We start from the raw sequence: 25,691 nt of genomic DNA on the forward strand, positions 1-25,691 counted from the left end.
CATGGTGCTGGCACAAAAACAGAGAGGTAGATGTATGGAACAGAATAGAGAACCAATAGATTAACCCACCTTCTTACCATTATTTGATCTTTGACAAGCCAATTAAAAACATTCAGTGGGGAAATGATTCCCTATTCAACTAATGGTGCTGGGTGAACTGGCTGGCAAACTGTAGAAGACTGAAACTGGACCCACACCTTTCACCATTAACTAAAATAAACTCTCACTGGATTAAAGATTTAAACTTAAGACATGAAAATATAAAAATGCTAGAAGAAAGTGCAGGGAAAACTCTTGAAGAAATCGGTCTAGGCGAGTATTTTATGAGGAGAACTCCCAGGGAAATTGAAGCAACTTCAAAAATACACTACTGGGACCTGATCAAACTGAAAAGCTTCTGCACAGCCAAGAACACAGTAAGTAAAGCAAGCAGACAGCCCTCAGAATGGGAGAAAATATTTGCAGTTTATGTCTCCAACAATGGTTTAATAACAAGAATCACAGAGAACTCAAACATATTAGCAAGAAAAGAACTAGTGATCCCATCTGAGGCTGGGCAAGGGACTCAAAGAGAAACATCTCTGAAGAAGACAGGCACATGGCCTACAGACATCTGAAAAAATGCTCATCATCCTTAATCATCAGAGAAATGCAAATCAAAACTTCTTTGAGGTATCATCTAACTCCAGTAATATTAGCCCATATCACAAAATCCCAAGACCAGAGATGTTGGCCTGGATGTGGAGAAAAGGGAACAATTCTACACTGCTGGTGGGAATGCAAACTAGTATGTTCCTTGTGGAGAAGATGTATGGAGAACCCTTAGAGATCTAAAAATAGATCTGCCATTCAATCCTATAATTCCTCTACTAGGTATATACCCAGAAGACCAAAAATCACATTATAAAAAAGATATTTATACCAGAATGTTTATTGCAGCCCAATGCATAATTGTTAAGTCATGGAAAATGCCCAAGTGCCCATCGATCCATGAATGGATTAATACATTGTGGTATATGTACACCATGGAATATTATGCAGCCTTAAAGAAAGATGGAGTCTTTACCTCTTTCATGTTGGATGGAGCTGGAACATATTCTTCTTTGTAAAGTATCTCAATAATGGAAGAAAAAGTATCTAATGTACTCAGCCCTACTATGAAACTAATTTATGGCTTTCATAACTATAACCCAGTTATAAAGGGGAGGGAAGGGAGAGGATGGGCGGAGGGAGGGTGATTGGTGGGATTACACCTGCTGTGCATCTTACAAGGGTACATGTGAAACTTAGTAAATGTAGAATATAAATATCTTAACACAATAACTAAGAAAATGCCAGGTAGGCTATGTTAACCAGTGTGATGAAAATATATTAAATGGTCTATAAAACCAGTGTATGGTTCCCCACGATCGCATTAATGTAGACAGCTATGATTTAATAATAAGAAAAGAATAAAAACATAATATTACATAACCTAAATAACTTAAAGGTGAAGATAACCAAGTGAAAATGTTATGAGAAAGAATAAATAACCAAAACATGCCACTTATTATTATGTCTAGAAATGTTGTTGTTACTGTAAGATCAATAAATGTTTGAAAGAGAAAAAAAATCTTTGCAACATTCTTCATGATAGTAGTAGTTTTAATTAATTCTATTTCATAAATAAAAGAATCCTATAATGTACTGAATATTAAAGAGCACATATTTTTTTAAAACAAAAGTCTTAGAGCTGTCTAACATTTTTCAAAATTGCAGTAAGATGTTGTTAATTCTACAATGCAGTACATATATTTATATATATATAAATACATATATAAAATATCAGGTAATTGAGAAGAATGTGTTCTTCACTTTCATCAGTTAATAAGTATTAAAAACAATATTGTGTGGACTTTAAAGCACAACACACATTGCAAGTTTTTCATAAGCTTTCATATAAGCTACTTATAATACTATGAACAAATGCTACTTGGCAACCTTCCAAGATAGAATTAATTATGGAACTAAATCTCTTGTCAGCCAAGGAAGTAAATGTCCACATGTATGATAGAAATCCTGGGGGCTTTATTTTGTATTGCTAAAATTGGTTATTTGACCCAATCAATGAATCCAAAATAATGAAAGCATTTGTACAAACTGCAGGTAATTTTTTCAGTAAGTCCTCCCTGGAAACTTCTGAGCAACATTTAGAAGGATCTTATTAGTTCTAACTTATGTATTACTTAGTCCCTATGACAAGTAATAGATAAAATATAATACCACAAGTTTTCCTTTAAACGTGGGGAAAAAGGCCTGAAAGTATTGTGAACTGATTTCACAGTTCTGTACAACACACAATGAAAATTCATTCTTCCGATACTACATGGGGATCTATATTAGAAGCTTGCCAACTCCTATGTAATTCTGAAGGGGAATGGAAACACAGTGCCACCACCAAAATGAAGTTACTAGAATAAAATATATTTTATTTCTTCATGAATATATTTATATTATTTAAATATAAATAATATTTAATAATATATATAATTTATTATAATATATTAAATAATATAATATACAATATATACTAATATGTAATGTATATAATTATAATATGTTATTATATTTTATTATATATGTAATATTTTATGTAATTTATTCTATTTCTTAAAATATATTCTATTTCTAAAAAATATATAAAGTTAATAGAGTAATAAAATAAAACCAAATAGATGACTTTTCTTGGAGAATATTCTAAGTTGGAGTAAAATTGGTATGCATAAAATAACATGTAAATGAAAATGGCAAAGACAACATAAAGCATGATCTAATTGAGATCAAATATCATGAGAGGATAAAGAATTATGAATTTATTTAAGTAGGCTTTATTGGGCCAATAGTACAATAAAATATGGATGTATCAAATAGCATGCAATAGGAAGTGGTAAAATCAAGATAAAGCATTACGTAATGTAGAACATGAAGTGCTACCAGAATTTTAAATAAGTATTGATAAGATTGTTTGGAAAAGGTCTTTTAGGAATGAAGATTGGAATTTAACTGTTTTTTAATGTAAAATAGATGGCAAACAAATTGAATATTAATCTTTAAAAAAATCCTTAGATGCTGCAATTCTCAAATTACCTGAACTGAAACTAAAACATAGAAATTAAAATTGTAGCTTCCAATTAATCTGTGAAAGGTGACGGTTTAGAGTCTAGCTTTCTGTGCTAGAATCCCAGCTCCCCACCTACTACTCCCAAGTTTTGTTTGTTTTTTATTAAGTCATATACACACAGATCATGAATACATTTATGCATATGTGGGGTACAATGTGTTGATTTTTTTATACAATTTAACGTGCTTACATCAAACTAATTAATATAGCTTTCCCCTCATTTACTTGATTATTGTCTTAAGACATTTATGTTCTACACTTGATAGATTTGACTTGTATCCTTGCAATATGCTCCATAGGTGGGGTCCCACCATTTACCCCTCCTCTATCAAAGCTCCCCCCTCCCCTCCCTTCCCATCACTTTGCAAAAAAGATATTTACACCAGATTATTCATTGCAGCTCAATTCGTAATAGCCAAGTCATGGAAGAAGCCCAAGTGCCCATCGACCCATGAATGGATTAATAATACTATGCAGCCTTAAAAAAAGATGGAGACTTTAATGCCAAGTTACTGAAGATCTCAGTTGTGTCCCCTTGCCTGCAAAATATGTTGATCATAGTAGGGCCCACCTCATAGAGTTGTTGTGAGGATTAAATGCATCTGTGTGTAAAGTTGTTAAAACATTGCCTGGGAAATATAAAATTCTGTAAAAATGAAAAAGGAGGTAAGAGGGATAAGTATTCTATCAATTCCTGTTGTTTAACACTTCAAAACCTTCTGAAAATGAATTCAGAAAACTTGAGTACTAGTTCTACAATATTAGCTTCCTGGAGGTGTTGATTCTGTACAAGAATTTCTCTTCTCTGTGCTTCGATTTGTGGGAAGGGCATGGCCACGTGATGTAGAAATTCCTAAAGAGACTTAATACGCATGTTGTTTGTGTCTTGTCTTCCTGTTGAAGAAATCTTTGCCTACTCTCTGACCATCCTTTCTTTCTAAGAGCCTTTTGAATTTTTTGTATAGTACATGACAGTGAACACGATTCCTTTATTTCCATATGAATATTAGTTAACTCCACTCTATTTACTGAAGAAACTGTTCTTTTCTCACCATCCAGAAATGCCAGTTTGGACATAGATCAAGCAATCGAGTATATACACACACATATACACACAATCACACACATTTATATTCATATATGTAGTTAAATATGTGCTGCAAATATTGTCTTATAATTAGTACTGTTGCTACTGTAAATGGTACCATTTTGGACATAGTGTTTCCTAATTGTTTATTACTGAACTATTTATTGATATATACGCTGATCTCCACAATTCTTTTATTACTTTTAAAAGTTTCTGTTGGTTATTATCTGTGTACCAACAATGTCTCCTGCAAATAATAAGTTTTGTTTCTTATGTTTTAACATGATTTCATTCAATATGATTTCATTTCAACATTTCTTGAGTTGCTTTATTCATAGGCTGGTGCTTCTAGAATAATAACTGAAGAGCAGTAGTAGTAAGAGGTATCTTTTCCTTGTTACATGGAAGATGCAAATATTTCACTATTATTATTTTCCATAGTGTGTGTGCATATGTGTGTGTGTGTGTGTGTGTAAGTGCATGTGTAAACTCCATATTACATCAAGGAAGTTCTCTTCTATTTCTGGCTAAGAATTTTTGCCTTTACAGCTTGTTGAATTTTATCAAATATATTCCCTGCATATATTGAAATGAATTTCTTTTTCTTTTTTTTTTGGTGGGTGCAGTCTTCAATGAAATAGCTAAAACAATTAATCTTTAACTGTAACTGTTAAAACAGTGTCACACTCATAGAATCAATTCAACATGATAATACAGTATTAGCTTATGTTTTTTAACCTCTGTGTTTTTGATAAGAGATTGGTCTTTAATTTTTTTTCTTATTATGTCCATGATAATTTTATTATTGAGAATATGTTAGCCTCAAAGAACAAACTGTAAAGTGTTACTTCTCTTTTCCTGTTCTCTGGAAGAATTTGTATAGAATTGATGCTATTTCTTTCATAATATTGGGAGAATTCATCAATTATGTCATTTGAGTTTGGAATAGTTTGTGAAAATATCTCTAATCAAGCTTCAATTGCCTTAATAGAGAAGTGCTATCAGTATTTTTTTAATTTTTTTTGCTTCTGCTTTGGAGGAATAAGTTTTGCTGCACATGTGTTCATCTCATACACATTTTCATATACCTTGGTATAAAGACGCTTTAAGCATTATCGTATTGTCCTTGAGATGTTTAACTGATGTCTTTCCATTTTTTAAATTTAATGGTGGTAATTTTTGGCCTAACTCCTTGCTAGTCAATTTAATCATATATTCAAATAACCAAATTATGGCTTTCTGTATTTTATGCATTGCATTTTTTGTTTTTTCACTACAGAAACTTATCTTTATATGTTTTTTCTTCTACTCTTTTTACTTTTAATATGTTACTCTTTTTCTAATGCCATGAATGACAACATAATTAATTTTCAACTTCTCATGTATTTAAGACTGTAACTCCCTCTGAGCACAAGTTCCCACAAGTTCTAGTACATTATATTTACAGAATTGTTTAGGTGAACAATAATTTCTAATTTCTGTGGATATTTGTTCTTTAACCTATTAGTTATTTAAAGGTTTGTTACTGTATTTATTATTTTTAGAATGGGTTTTAGCTTAATTTCACTGTAACCAGAGAATAAATGAGTTAATTAAAACACAATGAGACTTTAAATACCCCTAGATATGGTCAGTTTTCCTAAGGGCTCCATAGACAGTTAACAAACAGCTTATAGCATTCTGTCATTTTATTTTTTTTATCTTTCTTTTTTATTAAATCATAGCTCTGTACATTAATGTGATCACGGGGCACCATAGACTAGTTTCATAGACCGTTTGACACATTTTCACCATACTGGTTTACATAGCCTTCCTGGCATTTTCTTAGTTATTATGCTAAGACATTTACATTCCACATTTACTAAGTTTCACATATACCCTTGTAAAATGCACCACAGATGTAATCCCACCAAACCCCCTCCCTCTACCCACTGCCCCCCTCCCTCCCCTCACTCCCCTCACTTTCCCCCTTCCCCCTATTCTTAGGTTGTAACTGGGTTATGGCTTTCACATGAATTAGTTTCATAGTAGGGCTGAGTACATTGGATACTTTTTCTTCCATTCTTGGGATACTTTACTAAAAAGAACATGCTCCAGCTCCATCCAACATGAAAGAGGTAAAGTCTCCATCTTTCTTTAAGGCTGCATAATATTCCATGGTGTACATATACCACAATTTATTAATCCATTCGTGGATCGATGGGCATTTGGGCTTTTTCCATGACTTAGCAATTATGAATAGGGCTGTAATAAACATTCTGGTACAAATATCTTTGTTGTGATATGATTTTTGGTCTTCTGGGTATATGCCAAGTAGAGGAATTATAGGATTGAATGGCAGATCTATTTTTAGATGTCTAAGTGTTCTCCATGCATCTTTCCAAAAGGAATGTATTCATTTGCATTCCCACCAACAGTGTAGAAGTGTTCCCTTTTCTCCACGTCCATGCCAACATCTCTAGTCTTGGGATTTTTTGATATAGGCTAATCTTACTGGAGTTAGACGATATCTCAAAGTAGTTTTGATTTGCATTTCTCTGATGATTAAAGATGATGAGCATTTTTTCATATGTCTGTAGGCCACGTGCATGTCTTCTTCAGAGAAGTTTCTCTTCAAATCACTTGCCCAGCCTTCGATGGGATCACTTGTTCTTTTCTTGCTTATACATTTGAGTTCTCTGTGGATTCTGGTTATTAAACCTTTGTTGGAGATATAACCTGCAAATATCTTCTCCCATTCTGAGGGCTGTTTGCTTGTTTAACTTACTGTGTTCTTGGCTTTGCAGAAGCTTTTTACTTTGATCAGGTTCAATAGTGTATTTTTGAAGCTGCTTCAATTGCCCGGGGTGGGGGGTCCCCCTCATAAAATACTTGCCCAGGCCGATTTCTTCAAGGGTTTTCCCTGTACGCTCTTCTAGTATTTTTATAGTTTCATGTCTTAAGATTAAATCTTTAATACAGTGAGAATCTATCTTAGTTAATGGTGAAAGGTGTGGGTCCGGTTTTAGTCTTCTGCAGGTTGCCAGCCAGTTCACCCAGCACCATTTGTTAAATAGGGAATCTTTTCCCCACTGAATGTTTTTAATTGGCTTTTCAAAGATTAAATAATGGTAAGTAGCTGGATTCATCTCTTGGTTCTCTATTCTGTTCCAGACATCTACTTCTCTGTTTTTGTGCCAATACCATGCTGTTTTGATCACTACACTATCGATTTGTAGTATAGTTGAGGTCTGGTAGCATGATTCCTCCTGCTTTGTTTTTATTTCTGAGTAATGTCTTGGCTATTTGAATTTTTTCTGAGTCCATATAGAACGAAGTATTGTTTTTTCAAGATCTTTAAAGTATGACAGTGGAGCTTTAATAGTGATTGTGTTAAAATTATATATTGCTTTGGGTAGAATGGACATTTTAATGATGTTGATTCTTCCCAGCTATAAGGATGGTATGTTTTTCCATTTGTTAACATTTTCAGCTATTTCTTTTCTTAGAGGTTCATAGTTCTCTTTATAGAGATCTTTCACGTCCTTTGTTAGATAAACTCCCAAATATTTCATCTTCTTTGGCATTACTGTAAATGGGATAGAGTCCTTAACTGTTTTTTCAACTTGACTACTGTTGGTATATATAAAGGCTACCAATTTATGAATGTTGATTTTATAACCTGAGACGCTGCTGTATTCCTTTATCACTTCTAAGAATTTTGTAGTAGAATCCCTGGTGTTTTCCAGATATACAATGATATCATCTGCGAAGAGAACAAGTTTGATCTCTTCTGACCCTATATGGATACCCTTGATTGCCTTTTCTTCCCTAATTGCGGTGGCTAAAACTTCCATTACAATGTTAAAGAGCAGTGGAGGTAATGGGCAGCCTTGTCTGGTTCCTGATCTAAGTGGAAATGATTTCAATTTAACTCCATTCAATCTGATATTGGCTGTGGGTTTGCTGTAGATGGCCTGTAATAGTTTAAGAAATGTCTCTTCTATACCGATTTTCTTAAGTGTACTGATCATGAAGGGATGCTGGATATTATCAAAAGCTTTTTCTGCATTGATTGAGAGAATCATATGGTCTTTGTTTTTTAATTTGTTTATGTGCTGAATTATACTTATAGATTTACATATATTGAACCAGCCTTGAGACCCTGGGATAAAACTGACCTGGTCATGATTTATAATTTATTTGATGTATTGCTGGATTCTGTTTCTTAGGATCTTGTTGAATATTTTTGCATCTATATTCATTAGTGATATTGGTCTATAATTTTCTTATTGGGTCTTTCCCTGATTTGGGGATCTGGGTGATATTTGCTTCATAGAACATGTTGGGTAGTCTTATTTCTTTTTCTATCTTTTGGAACAGGTTGAGTAATACAGGTTCTAATTCCTCTTTAAAGGTTTTGTAGAATTCTGACATGAAATCATCTGGTCCCGGGCTTTTCTTTTTAGGGAGGTTTTTTTATGGTTGATGCTATTTCAGAACTTGATATGGGCCTATTCAAAATTTCCGCTTGATTCTGGCTAAGACTTGGAAGGTGACGTGCTTGCAAGTATTGGTCAATTTCCTTCAGATTTTCATATTTCTGGGAATAAAGTTTCTTGTAATATTCATTAAGGATGTTTTGAATTTCGGAGGAGTCTGTTGTTATTTCGTCTTTGTCATTTCTGATTGAAGAGCTTAGAGATTACTCTTTTTTTCCTGATTAGGTTGGCCAAAGGTTTATCTATTTTATTTACCTTTTCAAAAAACCAACTTTTTTGATTTATTTATTTGTAGTATAATTCTTTTGTTTTCAATTTCATTTAATTCTGCTCTAATTTTGGTTATTTCTTTTCTTCTACTGGGTTTGGGGTTGGAATTTTCTTCCTTTTCCAGTTGCTTGAGATATCCCATTGAGTTGTTAACTTTCTCTCTTTCCATCTCTTGAGGAAGGCTTGCAGTGATATAAATTTCCCTCTTAGGACTGCCTTTGTGGTATCCCAGAGGTTCTGATAATTCGTGTCTTCATTGTCATTTTTTTTCCAAAAATTTGGCAATTTCCTTCTTAATCTCATCTCTGACCCAGCTATTATGCAGCATAAGGTTATTTAACTTCCATGTTTTTGTAAGGGTATGCAGATTCCTGTTGTTACTGATCTCAACTTTTATTCCATGGTGGTCCAAGAAGATGCTAGGAATAATTTCTATTCCTTTAAATTTACTGAGGTTAGACTTGTGACCTAAGATGTGATCGATTTTGGAGTAAGTTCCGTGGGCTGATGAGAAGTATGTGTATTCAGTTTTGTTAGGATGAAATGTTCTGTAAATGTCTGCTAAATCCAAAAGTTGGATGGTTAGGTTTAAATCTAAAATTTCTTTGCCCAGCTTCTTACTGAACGATCAATCCAACATTGCCAAAGGTGTGTTGAAATCTCCGACTATTATGGAGCCAGAGGAAAACACGTTGCTCATGTCTGCTAGAGTTTCACTTATAAATTGAGGTGAATTCTGGTTGGGTGCATAGATATTAATAAGTGAAATCTCATCATATTGAGTATTACCCTTGACAAATATGAAGTGACCATTCGTGTCCTTCCTTACTTTTGTTGGTTTAAAGCCTATTGTTTCTGCAAAAAAAATTGCAACACCTGCTTTTTTCTGATTACTATTTGCCTGAAATATGGATGACCATACTTTTATCCTGAGTCTATATTTGTCTTTTAAGGTAAGATGTGACTTTTGTATGCACAAAATGTCTGGCCTGAGTTTTTGTATCCAGTCTGCTAACCTATGCCTCTTTAGAGGACAGTTTAAGCCATTCACGTTAATGGAGAATATTGATAAGTCTGGTAAAATTTTGTGTATCGAGTTTTTAAAAAGTCCAGTGGACATTTTTAATACTTTGTCATTGTGGAAGTTGGAGTTTCATCAAAAGTTTCTGAGTGAGTTTACTTTTGTGGTAAAAGATTGGGTTGGTCATTATGGAGGATAAGTCTGAGAATATCCTGAAGAGCTGGTTTGGTTATGGCAAATTTCTTCAACATATGAATGTCATTAAAGTATTTAATTTCTCCAACATAAATGAAACTCACTTTAGCTGGATACAGGATCCGGGGTTGAAAGTTATTTTCCTTTAGTAGATTAAAAGTCGATGACCACCCTCTTCTGGCTTGAAAATTTTCAGCACAGAGATATAAAGTCATTCTAATATTCTTCCCTTTTTAGGTAATGGCTTTCTTTTGTCTGGCTGCTTTGAGAATTTTCTCCTTTACATTAACTTTAGTGAAGTTAATGATGATATGCCTGGGGGATGTCTTATTGGGGTTGAACCGTGCTGGGGTTTTGAAGCTGTCTGCTATCTGAATTTTAAAATCTCTTGGCATGTCTGGAAAATTCTCTTTCATAATTTCATGGATAAGGGCCTTTGTGCCTAGCGAGGCCACTTCATTGGTTTCAGGGATTCCAATGAGTTGGATATTAGCCTTCTTCAAATTATCCCAAAGCTCTCTGAGAGAATGATCCATTTTTGCTCTCCATTTCTCTTCCTCTTTGAGAGTTTGGGAGTGTTCAAAAGCTTTGTCTTCAATGTCAGAAATCCTTTCTTCTGCTTGTTCCACTCTGTTACTGAGGGATTCTACTGTATTTTTCATATCTTTGAGGGCTGCAAATTCTTGCTTCAGTGTGTCTAAGTCTTTGGTGCTTTTGTCTTTAAATTCATTAAATTCTTGAGCCAACTTTTGAATTTCTCCTTAAATTCCTAATTCCGACTTTTGAATTGCTACTTGAAGTTCTAATTCCAAATTTTCCTCCACTTTATTAATCTTGGTTGCAATCCAAATTCTGAATTCAATTTCTGACATCTCAGGCAGTTGTTTTTGAATAGGATATTCAATTACATCTGCCATATCTTTCCTTGGGGGAATTGATCTATTCTGGTTATTCATGTTACCATAGCTTTTCTGCTGATTCCGCCCCATGATTGTTTTTCTCCCTTTGATTTTTCCCCTGGAGCTTTGTTGAGGACCCATACAGTGCTGTGGCCTGCGAAAATTGGGCCCTGTTTGGTATGGTGAGGCTAAGTTTTTCTGTCTTGTTTTCATCTGGTTTCTGTTCAACCCTAGTGAAACAGTTACTCTGGATTGAAGTCTCAGCTATGGAGAAATACCAGCAATTACGTCAACCTGCCCACCACAGGCAAAAATTGGAAAAGGAAAACCAAACCTTCCTACAACCATGCACCCAGGGCACCACCTGAATAGTCCTCAGGTGATTGACTCAGTTCAAAGGGTCCAAATTCATTGTCTTAGTCAGCACCTGTCTCGGGTGGGAGAGTTTAAGAGGTCTCTGGTAACTGGATCACAGGGGTCTGGTGACTACTCTTGTATGGCTTACTCCAGTGCTGCGTGGAGTCAGGTGGAGCCACCCAGAAAATAGATCAGTCTGGGAAGGCTGATACCTTGCACCTCTGTCACACCCAGTCTCTGATAGCCCTGCAGTTGGCTGACCCAGTTGCCTGTAGTGAACAGATATTCCAGGGGGTTTCATCTGCCTGAATCAGAAGAAAATCTTCCAGGCCTCTGTGCTCTGCCTCATCTAGCAGGAAGACGTGAGGCCTGACAGCCCTGGGTGCTTGGTGAAGGTTTGGGGGTATTCACTCAGGTCCAGCCCTGCCCCTGATTGATGTTGCTGACAGAACCGAATAGAACTGCTAAATTCCCCTGCAGAAGAGAAGCTGTTTTGAGTTCCAATGCTGCCTTTGCTCCTGCAGGTTTGTATTAGGTTACCTGTCAGTTCTATCCTGCTGCCTTCCTTTGTCTATAAGCTGACGATCCCCTGAGGGCCAGGTGCGTCTTAGGCTCTGTAAAGCAGTCCTCTGGGTCAGCCCTGCCCTGGGAGCTTCCCGGGTCTGTGTGTTGGTACCGCCTCAGGCAAATCCTTTGCTCATGGGTTGTTGCCAGCCTCCTCTGGTTTCCCAGAGAGACAGGGATTGTGGCTTCAGAATATCCATGAGTGAGCTGTATTGCTGCTAAAAGATGGGGAACTGCTGCTCTGGTGTGGTTTCCTCTCAGCCGACCATCCTCTCCTCGCTCCCATGCCCCAGAGTCAGCACTGACCAGCTGCAGTTTAGGCACTGTCCACACCCCTCAAAAAATCACCCAAGAATCTGGACTCCTTGGGGACAGGCTTCCAGACCTCAGAGTGAGAGTGAGGGGAGTGCTGGGAGCTCAGAGTTGCAGGTAGAGAATATATACAGTTTTACACAGTTTTATGCCTGGCCATATTGCTGCTAAAAGACGGTTGCGCTCCTAACCTGAAGGAACCGCTGCTCTGGTGTGGTTCCCTCTCAGCCAACCATCCTCTCCTCGCTCCTGTTCCCTGGAGTCAGCACCAACCAGCTGCAGTTCAGGCACTGTCCACACCCCTTGAGAAGTCACCCAAAAATCTGAACACCTGGGGGACAGGCCTCCAGGCCTCACAGTGAGAGTGGAGGGGAGTGCTGGGAGCACAGAGTTGCAGTTAGAGAATATATACAGTTTTATACAGTTTTATGCCTGGCAGGAGAATGCCATGGCACCCTAGTAGGGAAGGCAGGTCCAGTTTTTAGAGGGTCTCTTCCATGGAGTGTAGTTGGAGGACCTTTGAACTCTGCCCATTTGTTTGTGGGGCACTCTGAGCCGTTCTCATGGGGAGGGGACTCCCATCCACTTGGTGATGGATTTTGTACCTTTTGTTTGTATCCTTGTGGTCGCAGCTCACCTCAGTGGGCTTGATGAGCATTCTTCAACCTTGTCTCTTGATGCAGCTCAAATCCACCAGGTTACTTACTAAATTTTTGTCCTTTAACTCTCCTTCTGGACGGGAGCCACTGTGGAAAGCTGGCTTCAGTCAGCCATCTTTTCTCCACTCCCCACCCCCATTCTGTCGTTTTGCATGTCAAACAGGCAGAAATTTAATTGCTCTGATATTCCACATCATTATCGATTGTTGTTGCATTTTCCATAATCATGGCTTCCTCTGTTTATTTTTTTAATTCTTTACATTTTCATAGCATGTATTTAAAGCAATCCTAAGCATAGCCTTGAAATTCTGGTGTCTTTCTAGTGTATTGATTTTTTTATTAGTATGATATGTCACTATCTTTGGTAATAGTTTTGTCTTGAAGAAAAATCTGTCTAATCTTTATTTTGCTTAACTTCTTTATGATTTGTGTTTTCATGGTATATTGTTTGTCATCCATTTTTTTTTTTGAAGATTCTGTGTCTTGTAAGCAATATATAATCTTCAAAATATGTTCTGATGACCTTTGTACCTTAATTATAATAATCTATTCATCCTTATATACAGTTATATTTAAATTTTTTATACAAGTTTACTACTTTTTAAATTTGATCCATGTGTTGTATGTTAATTTTCTCCTCACTTTTAGGTTAATGTTTCTTTTATTGTTTTGCAGTTTCTTTTCTATTAGCTTATAAGTTATACATACTTGTTTTTGTATTGTTCATTCTTGTATTATTACCTTAGAGATGACAAAAGATACCTTGATTTCTTAGTTTAATACATATTACACTTTTACTGCTTCTTAGATAATCCTGTGTCCAGAGAACACTTGAAGTTCATTTATCCACCTGCTTGCTTTGTGTTATAGTTGTCGGGAATTTTAATTTACATATATTTTGCTTTATTTCTTATGGTTATTTTGGACTACTTCAGATATAAATACTATTTAAGGCAACCATTTAATAAGCCAGATGTACACATGACTCTGTCTTAGCAATTACTATATGCACTCTATGACTTTTTGAATACCTCATGCATTTCCTCCTTAAATTCCTGTATTGTTTTGAAGCAAACCCCAGACACTATATCATTTAATCTGCAAATATTTCAGCATATATATATGAAATGCTTTTAAAGAAAATATAACTATAATAATCATTATCTCACTGTATAATTGCTACAATTCTTTACTATCAATCTAGTAAAAATCTTCTGTTTCCATAATTCCCTTTCTTATAGATTTTTAACTGATTTCTTTGAAATGAAATCTATAAAAGACATGAAGATTGGTATTCATTGAATATGTGCCTTAAGTTTTTTAACTTATGAGTTCTCCTAATATATTCCATGCTTCCCTTTGCATTTTATCTTGAACATGTATTTTATCTTGACCCAGCTGAAAGAATGGGGTCACTCATCCTACATAGATGCACACAGCCTGCAGTTTAATGATTGTATTCTTGTGGTATTATTTAACATACATATCGGGTTTTTGTACTTCCTGGAAATTATTAGTTATATTTAGAGGCTTGATCAGATTCAGATAAGAATTCTTGCCCTCGTAGTGACTATGTGAGCTTTTATCAGAAGTAAGTATCCGATTTTCTCTTTTTGTGTTGTTAATGGTCACTGACTATGATGAACTACTCCTATCAGTTTTTCTTTATTTACTTGACTTAATTATTCTAAAAAGAGAAACTTTCCACCACATATTTGGTTACTTTGAGTTATGATTACACAGGAAAAACAAAGCAACTTATTGATTCCTTTCCTTTATACTAGTGTTTAGAAAAGTAAAGTGGTTTCTTTTATTATCTGAAGACTAAAAGTTAGCTTTTAAAAATTGTTATTAATTTGAGCTTAAAGATTAAACTTTGTGAACACATTTCAATTCCTTGCTCAATTAATGATCAAACATTACTTTGGCTTTGGCAGAATATTCATGTTGGTTTCTGTGTCATTTTGACACAACTTCACTAGTCTGATAGTTTTCTTTATTTCTGATATGACAAAATGTTCCTGAATCATAATATCCTGCCCCAATTTTGGAATCATCCAGTTCTTCAAAGATTTCTGGTCATTTAGTAGAAAATGCTCCTTAGGTCCAATATTCTGGGTGCTAAGGATATTCATAAAACTCATTGATCATACATGTACATCTTTTTTCAGCTTTTCCAAAAACCTCACTTCTCAAAGACATCACTATAATTACTCATTTGATTATCTCACAGTACATGTAGAAAAGTCTCAGAAAAATAGTAGCGTTAACACTGACATCATTATAATATCAAAAACAGTTTAATAGAATATTCTAGTATGGAAGAACAACAAAATTAATTCACTTTAAATGAAGTGGTTCTCTGTGAGGTTGTGTCACAAAGTAGATATACATTTATAATGTTTGATCATTATGATTGTTTTTCTTTACTTTTTTACAACTATATATAATACTTATATTAAATATATATTTCCTTTATATCAAATTTACTTTATATTTTCATCAAATTATAGATGTATTCAAATTAAGATATATTCAAAGAAGTTTGGCTTTTATATCTATTTCTTCTGTTATCTGACAATTTGTAAACTTTAAAAATAGTTTTCTACATATCATCTATTTTAGACAAACTATCATATATTAAATATGCTTTTACCCATATTGCACTTAGATTGTACTTCACTACCTATTCCTACAAAAATCACATTTTTAGGTGCCAGAGTAGATGGTGATCCATGAGTAAACAGAGCACAGAATTAAACAGGGGGATCCCAGCATATGCGCAATTAAAACTATCTGATGTCAATTTTTTTTGTAATTCAGATTAACATGAGAGTATAGACAGAGGATAGATGTTGCTTTATCTACATTATCGACATTTTCAAGCATTGGATTCATTTATTAGATCTATGTTTATAAATGTTTTATAATTTTTTTACTTTTTTCATATTTTTGAGTTTCTGTTCCTTTTTATTCTAAATTTTTATGTTTAAATTAATTTAAGTATTTGGTGTTATTTGTAGCATTTGAAATACTGTTTCATTTGTTTCAATTTTATTGCATTCCAACATTCTGTAATTTGATTTTTATCTATGCTTCTACCCAAGAGTTGTTCACAATATTTTATTTCTTTTTAACTCCAAGAATATCTTTTTATTGCTATTAATTTCTTATCTTTTTGAGGTTTTCTTTGTGGTCTAACATGTGGCCATGTTTTGGTGAATATTCGTGTATTCTAGAGATGAATTCTCTACTATCATACCACACTAAGATCTACCTTATTGATTGTATTTTCAGTGTTCTATCCTCTTGTTAATTTTTAAATACTCACCCTGGGTACTTACATGTTTCCAGTTATTTTTGATGTTTGAAGCTTGATTTTTAGTATATTCCTTAGAAAGGTTCATGACAATAATATTCTCTGAGTTACTGCTTTTGACTGCAGGAGCCCACCACAGCGCCCAACTATCTTTTGGTTGCAGCTGTCATTGTTGTTTGGCGGGCCCAGGCTGAATTCAAATCCACCAGCTCACATGTATGTGGCTGGCGCCTTAGCCGCTTGAGCCACAGGTGACAAGCTTGAGTTACTGCTTTTATCTTTGAGTCTGTGACCTTTATCTTTGAAGGTCAACTTGACTTATTACCTCTTTTGGGTAGACTTTCATAGGTTAAAACATGAGTTAAGTATATATTTTCAAATTCTGTTTTCTTTCAGGTATATATTGTTGACTTAAGTAGTATTTCATTTACATTATTTAAGGTATGTTTGCTATCTTCTATGTTTAATATTTTTAAAAATTCTTTCCATCTTCATTTATTTTTGATTTTTAATATTGGACACATTTCTATCTCCTATTTTTTCTAGGCATTTTCTTTTATGCTTATTTGCTCATATGTTCTTTCCAGCTTGCACTTCCTTTAAGAAATCATTTTTTCTATTATTTCCAAGTATTTCTTTGGTTCTGTCACATTTCTCAAATTACCTTATTTCTGAGGTTTTCTTATTCCAATTAGTATAGTAATTTAATAGCCACTATCACTTTCTTAAAAGTTGGAACACATTTTGAAATTATATCTTGTAATATTCTCATGTTTTGTGACCATGAGTTTCTGGAGTGCTTTTATTTTCTGGATGGATATTTTTCTACTCCTTATTTTGTTTTATTTCATTTTAAAACCTATTTGGTGACTCAAACGTGGTCTGTTACCATTTCTCATTTTAAAATGAAATTCCCTAGAGGAAGGAATAAGGCAGAGCAGGTTTTCTAGCTTCACAGCAATAGAATTTCCACTACCATTATTTTTTAAGTGGTTTTAGAACATGACCTTTTACAATGTAAGATCACTTTTCTGTTCTTTCTTTCTCAATTTTATTTGAGCCATTTTTAAATTTTATTTACATTCTTCTTTGATTTAATTTATTTTTCTGTTCAATTTGGAATTTATTCCATGCAATTTCTTTTCATGGTGGGGTTTGTTTTGCTTAGAAGAGAATTACTGATTGTTTGTTGACAGTCTGAATAGCAAAAACTTCTCAATCATGAAAAAGTTTCCAAAAAAATGCAGACCATTTTTATGTACCCACAAATCAGATATGGAGTGTTCTCTAAAGTTCTAGCTTCTGTTTCCATTGGGACTCCACCTTTCTCAGAGGCATCAGAAGCCCAGTTATTTTTATTCTTCTTTCTCCTACACAGATATGTAGCTCTTGAAGCAGATAATGATTTTTCTCCATGTCCTTGCTTTTCTTTGGGGATTCATACATATTTTTCTCAGGAGTTCAGCTAAGCTGGAGAAAATAGCTGAGAAAAATAACACATCAAAATGAACATAACCGTTTAATCCTGCCCCCTGAGTATGGACCAGTATCTGTCTGTGGGAAGGAAGTGAGGGGCAGGCAAGTGAGTAAGCTTCATTTGTGTTTAAAGCTGCTCCCCTTGCTCCCATAACCACCTGAGCTCTGCCTCCTGTAGGAATAGCAACTGCATTCAGTTCTCATAGTGATACCGGAATTTCTCTTTCAGTAGGTCCTTGGTCTCAGGGATTCAAAGAATGAATCCACGGACCACACATCAGTGGTAAGAGAGGATTTATTTTACAGAAAATAATACTGAAAAAGGCACCAAATCTTCTGGCAAAGGGAAAGACTTAAGTCAGAAAATCTCTCTCTGCCTGGGTCCTTGTCTAGGGGTATTTACAGTAGCATGAGTCCTTGGTTGTTACCTTTGACAGGACTTGGTAAAAAGAATGCATGTTCTCCCTTCCCCAGGGGCGAGATGAATGAGTGCATTAATGAATGGATAGTCTCTTCCCATGACATTAATGAATACATACAGTCCCTTCCTAGGGGCAAGATGAATGAACACATTAATGAATGGATACAGTCCATTCATAAAGTTGTCCAGGCCTAGGAAATAAGAGGTCCCTCTACATCCTTGAATCGGGGAACCCTGTATAGCCCTTAGGCCTGTGAAATGCTCACGGGGGAGTTGTGCAGCCAGAGGAGGGCTCTCTAGGTCCAGGGGTGGTTCTGGAGTTGGCATCCACAGCAGCGCCAGCTGTGCCGTGGTCTCGCTCAACTAACTAGGGACCCACAGGCTTCCGCCCACTTGCCCTCTCTGCTACACTTGGTTCTCCAGCTCTCGCCTTCCCTGGTCTGCTGCACCAACACCGCCATGAAATCAGCCTTTTAAAAGACACAGAAGACACAGCACGTTCTCCAGCTGGCTGGCGCTGACCACACAGGGTTGCACCAGCCCTGTATCCATAGGAGTGTGAACTGTACAATGAAGTGTCCCTGCAAGGGATCCAGGTTGCGTGCTATTTAGGAGAATATAGTGCCTGCTGATCTGCAGCAGAGAGGCAGTGCACTTCAATCATCCAAAACCTTTCATCATCTATGAAAAAAATTGTCACCAAAATGTTGGGGAATACTGCTTGAATTAATTACTTTGATAAAATGAACAAGAGACTAAACTGAGTAAAATGCCGTCTCTCCTTCTCATATCATTTTCCCCAGTAGATTGATGCTTTGGTTCAGGGTAGGTGGATCAGAGCAGATTTGGAAGTCATCTCACTGCCCAGGGAACCCTGAGCAAAATGATCCTGCCATTTAATGGACCCAGGAACTAGGGGAAGGCCAAGTGGGTGGGGCTAGAAGTAGAAAAATATTGAGTACTGAGTCAAAGTAGTGAGAAAATCCCTCACTTTCCACCACTTTCCTCACCCTATCTCCATAAGAAAATTTTGGCAGAGGTTTTGAGGAAGGCCTCTGGGAGAGCTCCAAATACATAGGTCACTGAATGGAGGTGCCGAGGCCATAAATGCAGATGTCTGTAAGAGTGGGCTGGCCAAGGGGCTTGAGTCCTTAACTGAAATGTCCTTCAAAAATCGCAGTGTCCTGGCTGTACACTAAATCTCCTGTGGGGAGAGAAGCTTTCCCCTGTGAGGCCTGCCAGGTAAAGCCCTTTTAATTGTTGGTGGGTGAGTCATATAAAAACACACAGATTAGCCAAAGGTTTATCTATTTTATTGACCTTTTCAAAAACCCAACTTTTTGATTTATTGATCTGTTGTATAATCCTTTTGTTTTCAATTTCCTTTAGTTCTGCTCTAATTTTTGTTATTTCTTTTCTTCTACTGGGTTTGGGGTTGGAATGTTCTTCCTTTTCCAGTTGCTTGAGATATCCCATTAAGTTGTTAACTTCTTCTCTTTCCGTTCTCCCAAAGAAGGCTTGCAGTGCCATAAATTTCCCTCTTAGGACTGCCTTGGTGGTATCCCAGAGGTTCGGATAATTCGTGTCTTCATTTTCGTTTTGTTCCAAAAATTTGGTAATTTCCTTCTTAATCTTGTCTATGACCCAGCTATCATTCAGCATAAGGTTATTTAGCTTCCATGTTTTTGTATGAGTAAGCAGATTCATATTGTTACTGAGTTCAACTTTTATTCCATGGTGGTCCAAGAAGATGGAAGGAATAATTTCTATTCCTTTAAATTTATTGAGGTTAGACTTGTGACCTAAGATGTGATCGATTTTGGAGTAAGTTCCATGGGCTAATGAGAAGAATATGTATCCAGTTTTGTTGGGATGAAATGTCCTGTAGATGTCTGTTAAATCCAAATGTTGGATGATTAGGTTTAAATCTAAAATTTCTTTGTTCAGTTTCTTATTGGAGGATATCCAACACTGCCAAAGGAGTGTTAAAATCTCCAACTATTGTGAAGCTGGAGGAAATCAAGTTGCTCATGTCTGTTAGAGTTACTCTTATAAATAGAGGCGCATTCTGGTTGGGTGCATAAATATTAATAATTAAAATCTCATCATATTGAGTATTATCCTTAACAAATATGAAGTGTCCATTCTTATCCTTCCTTACTTTTACCTAGAAGATCAAAAATCACATTATAACAAAAATATTTGTACCAGAATGTTTATTGCAGTCCAATTCACAATTGCTAAGTCATGGAAAAAGCCCAAGTGCCCATCGATCCATGAATGGATTAATAAATTGTGGTATTAAAGAAAGATGGAGACTTTACCTCTTTCATATTACATGGATGGAGCTGGAACATATTCTTCTTAGTAAAGTATCTCAAGAATGGAAGAAAAAGTATCCAATGTACTCAGCCCTACTATGAAAATAATTTATAGCTTTCTTATGAAAGCTATAACCCAATTATAAACTAAGAATATGGGGAAGGGGGAAAGGAAGGGGATGGGAGGGAGGAGGATGGGAGGAGGGAGAGTGTATTGGTGGGACCACACCTACAGTGCATCTTACAAGGGTACATGTTAAACTTACTAAATGTAGAATGTAAATGTCTCAACATAATAACTAAGAAAGTGCTGGGAAGGCTATGTTAACCAGTGTGATGAAAATATGTCAAATGGTATATAAAACCAGTGTATGGTGCCCCATGATTGCATTAATGTACACAGCTATGATTTAATAACAAATAAAATAAGTAAATAAATAAATACAAATAAAATGAAAAAAATAAATAAAAGCACAGAATTTTTTTGACCTAGAACTGAACTCCTCTACCTCTTTACCCATATTTCTTACATATATTATATTTGGATTATTTTCAATTTCAGATTAATATGAATGTTTATTTCATCATCATAATTATTCCGTCTGATTTATAAAAATATTTGTGGAAATTAAAAATCCATGCTGCCGCCACCACCATCAACCCAGAAGATTCTACATATATTTAAAGCAAGCTGAGAGACCATGTTTTTTATTGTTTTGTACTCATTGAAATTTACCCAAATATCTTCCTCTTCTTCATTATTCTTTTTTTCATTTCCATGTTTCTCTCTGAAGAATTCTTTTTAGTATTTCTTTAGCATTGGTCTGATGGTCACAATTTATCTCAGTGTTGTGTTTTCGGGGTATCTCTCTTCTATCTCTCTCTTCCTCTCTCTCCATCTCTGCCTCCTTTGCCTTTGGCTTCTCTTTCAAAAGATATAAAAACTAGGTAAACAATTATTATTTTTTAGGACTTTAAAGATACCAAAGAAATTGCTACAGGAAATGATAAAGATATTTTCTAAAAATTAAACCAACCTGCTAACGTAGTAATTGAAATTTCATGAACATATGTGAACAAAATTATTTTATGGTCTTCCTCTGATATTGAAAATATTTATAGGTTCTAGACTTTGAGTAATACTATTGTGTTGTTTCTTCGATGCTAATAACTAAAAATGAAATATAAAGTATCACTAATGCAGATTTAGTTGAAAGAATGGTTATTATTTTTAAACTATATTATTTGATTTATTATTTACCTTTTTATCTTACTTAGAAAGCAAAAGTTGTTTATATTACAAGAGGAACATGTTTTTGTTTATAACAGGAACATGTTTTCCCTTTAGAAACTTATAAGACAGTCTTATTATTTCAGGATATAAATTACAAACACAGAGTTTCTACAAATACTATTTCAAAAATTTTCTCCAGTGTTGAAAATAAAATAAATTAAAGGTTACTATAAAAAATAAGTTTTCCAAATTTCTTAATGGAATTTTTATATTTTCTTTGCTTATTAGTAATAAAACATCATAAAACACCATGGAAACAATAATTATTGTTTCAAGATTAAGAAAATAATTCTTCTGCAGTGGAATTCTAGGTCTATGACCCTTACCTATAGTATAAATAGAAAATAATATTAAAAAGAAAACCACATAAAATTAAGAACAGGCAAGAGTTTCAAAGGTACTGATATTTACATACAAACCAAGGAGACACTCCCAAAAGAATATGGCCATTGTCCCAATTTTTCCATGGAATGACTATTTTTAAATAAAATTTATATTAGTATTAAACATATGTAATTTTCATTAATGTTAAAAATGTTATAAATTCCTGATACTTTTTGTTATTTGAATTTGTATTTATACCAGATAAAGACTAGAGAAGAGTATAAATGGTACATGAAATCAGCCTTTTAAAACATTTATAATAGATACATCAGTCTTTTGCTGCATCCAGCTTTTTTAAAGAAATATATGTATATTTTCAAAACCTTTCTGTTTCAGTTAACAAGCATTTTATTAAATGATTTATTCATCAGCATAGTTGTTTCTTATTTGAAGATAGAAATAGTGTGATGTAATTTCTAACTCAGATCTAACTCATTTAAATCCAGATCTAACAATAGTCCTGGGATAAAAAAATTATTCCATATATGTATGTGCTAGATGAATATGTTATACATAAGACAGGAAGGTGAGATGGAATTAAATGGGTAAGGCTTTTCAACTCTGAGGTGATTTTTGAGTTGAAATATTAAGCAATTAAAAACTTGGTAGAGATAGTAGGCAAGCACCCACTGGTTAAGAGGAATATTCACCAAGAGAGAACTGTGAGCAAAGTCACAAGTGGATAATAATATAAAGAGTAACTCAAAGTATTGTTAAGTACTTACTCAATGCAGTGAAGGGCAAGGAAATGTAATTCTAGAAAGATAGTGGAGATGTACTGGGTACAGAGAGCCACAACTAGTTTGCTCATAGTGTATTCCTATCTCTTGCACTAGTGCATGATGCTGAATATTCACTGAGATGAAGCATGTCGTTTGTAACTGCAAATGGAAAGAAATCATTCAGTCATTTATCTATCCTCAATTCCGCTTTGAATGGCTACCACAAAAAGAATAAAACATTGTGCTTGTTCTATATATATAATTCCAGCACATTTTTATAAGTTCAATAGAATAGTGATGAATAAAGTGGAGGGAGTCACTGTGCCAGAAGCTTTTAGAAGATAAAGTTTTATGACTTTCTTAATGGATATGGAAAAATTTTAAAAAGCAAGAGAAAAGTTTGAAAATCTCTCCAAAGTTAAGCAATACCAGAAGAAATGTGGTTTCCAAAAAGTGTTAAGAAAATATAGTTTGTATTTCCAATTAAATTTAGAATTCCATTTATTGTTTTATCTATTATGTAAATTGCAGCGAGAGGCATATATGTTTAGAAAAAGGGGTATGCAAAAGTAGCTCTGTTAAAGTGGTCTAAGTGGAGTCATCGTTGGTGATTATGAGACGAAGATGTTTTGTGATATGACCTCTCCCGCATGCTCATACTTAAAGCGAGTAAAACAATCCATTTTACAGAGTAGAATGGTTGCACTTATAAGCTGAAGCAAACAATCCTGGTACCCACTGGTACATGGTGCTCTGGTTTTCATTCCTCCTTTTGTGATTTGATGCCACTTGGCTTTATAATCTTTGCTAATAATCTAGTATGGTACTCTGATTTTGGATCTTTGTTTTAACTTTGTTTTTGTAATTAGACCCCCTGTTACTTCATATTCCAACTCTTAACTTCTTGTTGCCACTTCACGTAATGGAGTGCATGTTCCCATCAGTTCAATCCACCAGCCACATGTTTAAAATATTCCCCAAGAATCCTCATGATGAGCGGCATTTGAAGTAAGCAAGTAATTATATTTAAAGTATTTTATATGTAAAGCAAAATGTTAAACAGAGAAGTGGCTAATGAAAAAAAAAAAAAACAGTTAAAGAAGTTGAAGACCCTGACAGAAGGGTGGGTGTGAAAAGGCATGGGAAAGAAAAAAATCATATATATATATATAAATCATATATATATGATTTTTATATATTTTATATATATATATATGAATGGCATGAAAGGAGAGCAAGTCTTATGTAATTATTTTGAAAAATATTTAAATGTTAAAATATACAAATCTGAATTTCGATTTTTAAATTCACTAAAAGTAGAAGCAGTAAAATCTTAAATAATTTGTTAAGGAAGAGACTCCATTCATGTGCCAAGAGTGGAGAAAAGGCCAAGGGCATATACTGGTTCTGAGGAAATTATTTCCAGCATTCTCATTTATCAGCCTCACAATACCCCTCCAATGAGTCATGTTTTGGGGACTGATTCATAAACTTCTAATTGTTTCAAGGTAAAAATAGCTCAATTGAAAATTAGCAGACCAGCAGAAATACTGAGTAAGTTGACCACTGAGGAACTATAACAACTGGTCAACATATGAAGATGGTAACATAAGGAACCAGGCCTACTGCACTGATAGGTACACATGGTGCACGGCAGTCCATGCAAACTAGGTCACTTTAAGGAAGTGGGCAATTATGGAAGTTCTACATATTTCTAAAAGAATATCTAATAAGTTATTTTATGCCTCTAAAAGGAGGTAAAGCAACCTTTTCTTGTTGTGCCTGGGGAAAAATGAATGAGAATTTATTAAATATCCAAAGAAAAATCAATAGGTGACAGTGGAAGTTTAAGTAACTTGATACACTTGGCCTGTGCTATTTCCTTTTTTATATGCATTTTCGTTGGTAGATACTTATGTGCTGTTAATCCAACAATATGAAATGGTGGAGGCATAAAATGTAACTATGATACAAATGTTTGTTCTAAGATGAATCGTCTTTACATATACATATCTATTTTAAAATACCTTAAAATACAAAATTTTAAAAATGACTTTAAAACAAAAATTAATGTGACATAATCCCATCCTTAGTAGGGTGTTATTGTCTCATACTCCCTAATTCTCTTCCTGAATTGAAAATTACTAGGTTTCTTTTAGAAACTTGATTATCCTTATACTATAGTAGTTTTATAATAACAAAATTCCTTACAAAATTAAGTAATTATGGCCCAAAGACACTTATTCATGTTTTTAGGCAATAATGTTTTATCATTAGCTCAAATCATCTCAGTAGTTTTCATTTTGAGTTACACTATCACGCATTTAAGAAACCAGAAATATAACAATTTAGAGCAATCCACTCTGTTTTGTTTTTCAGCCATAATGTGTTCTCTCAAATGTGAGAGTGTATCTTTTGAAGACAAAAATATGTCAAAGTAATTATGTTAATTGTTGTCTAGTGTTTCTATTATATAAAAAGACAAATTCTACAAGTCCAGGGAACCAAGAGTGTTTATGTAGGGAACATTTTCAAATAAACCAAAGAATCAAAAATAACAAAACATTCCAAGTTATATTCCAGTCACTACTGGTGTCAGTTAATAAATGTCAAACGGATTCCAGACACATAGTCCTAATAATACCTAACAATCCCTCAAGACCTATCTATTTCTTCACCTGCTTGTTTTTGGGATACTTGCTCTCCTGCCTCAGAAGAATCATTTTAGCCACAGCACATTCCATTTACT

The 25,691-nt window shown here is 34.6% G+C and overlaps 1 protein-coding gene across 10 annotated transcripts in view; it reads left to right on the forward strand.

Annotated features, from left to right (window-relative positions):
- RALYL (RALY RNA binding protein like) overlaps nucleotides 1-25,691 on the forward strand; it is a 958,719-nt gene that overhangs the window by 457,800 nt on the left and 475,228 nt on the right. The gene's annotated exons all lie outside the window — the stretch shown is intronic.

Source organism: Nycticebus coucang, chromosome 13 (assembly GCF_027406575.1).
Source record: "Nycticebus coucang isolate mNycCou1 chromosome 13, mNycCou1.pri, whole genome shotgun sequence".
Taxonomy (NCBI): domain Eukaryota; kingdom Metazoa; phylum Chordata; class Mammalia; order Primates; family Lorisidae; genus Nycticebus; species Nycticebus coucang.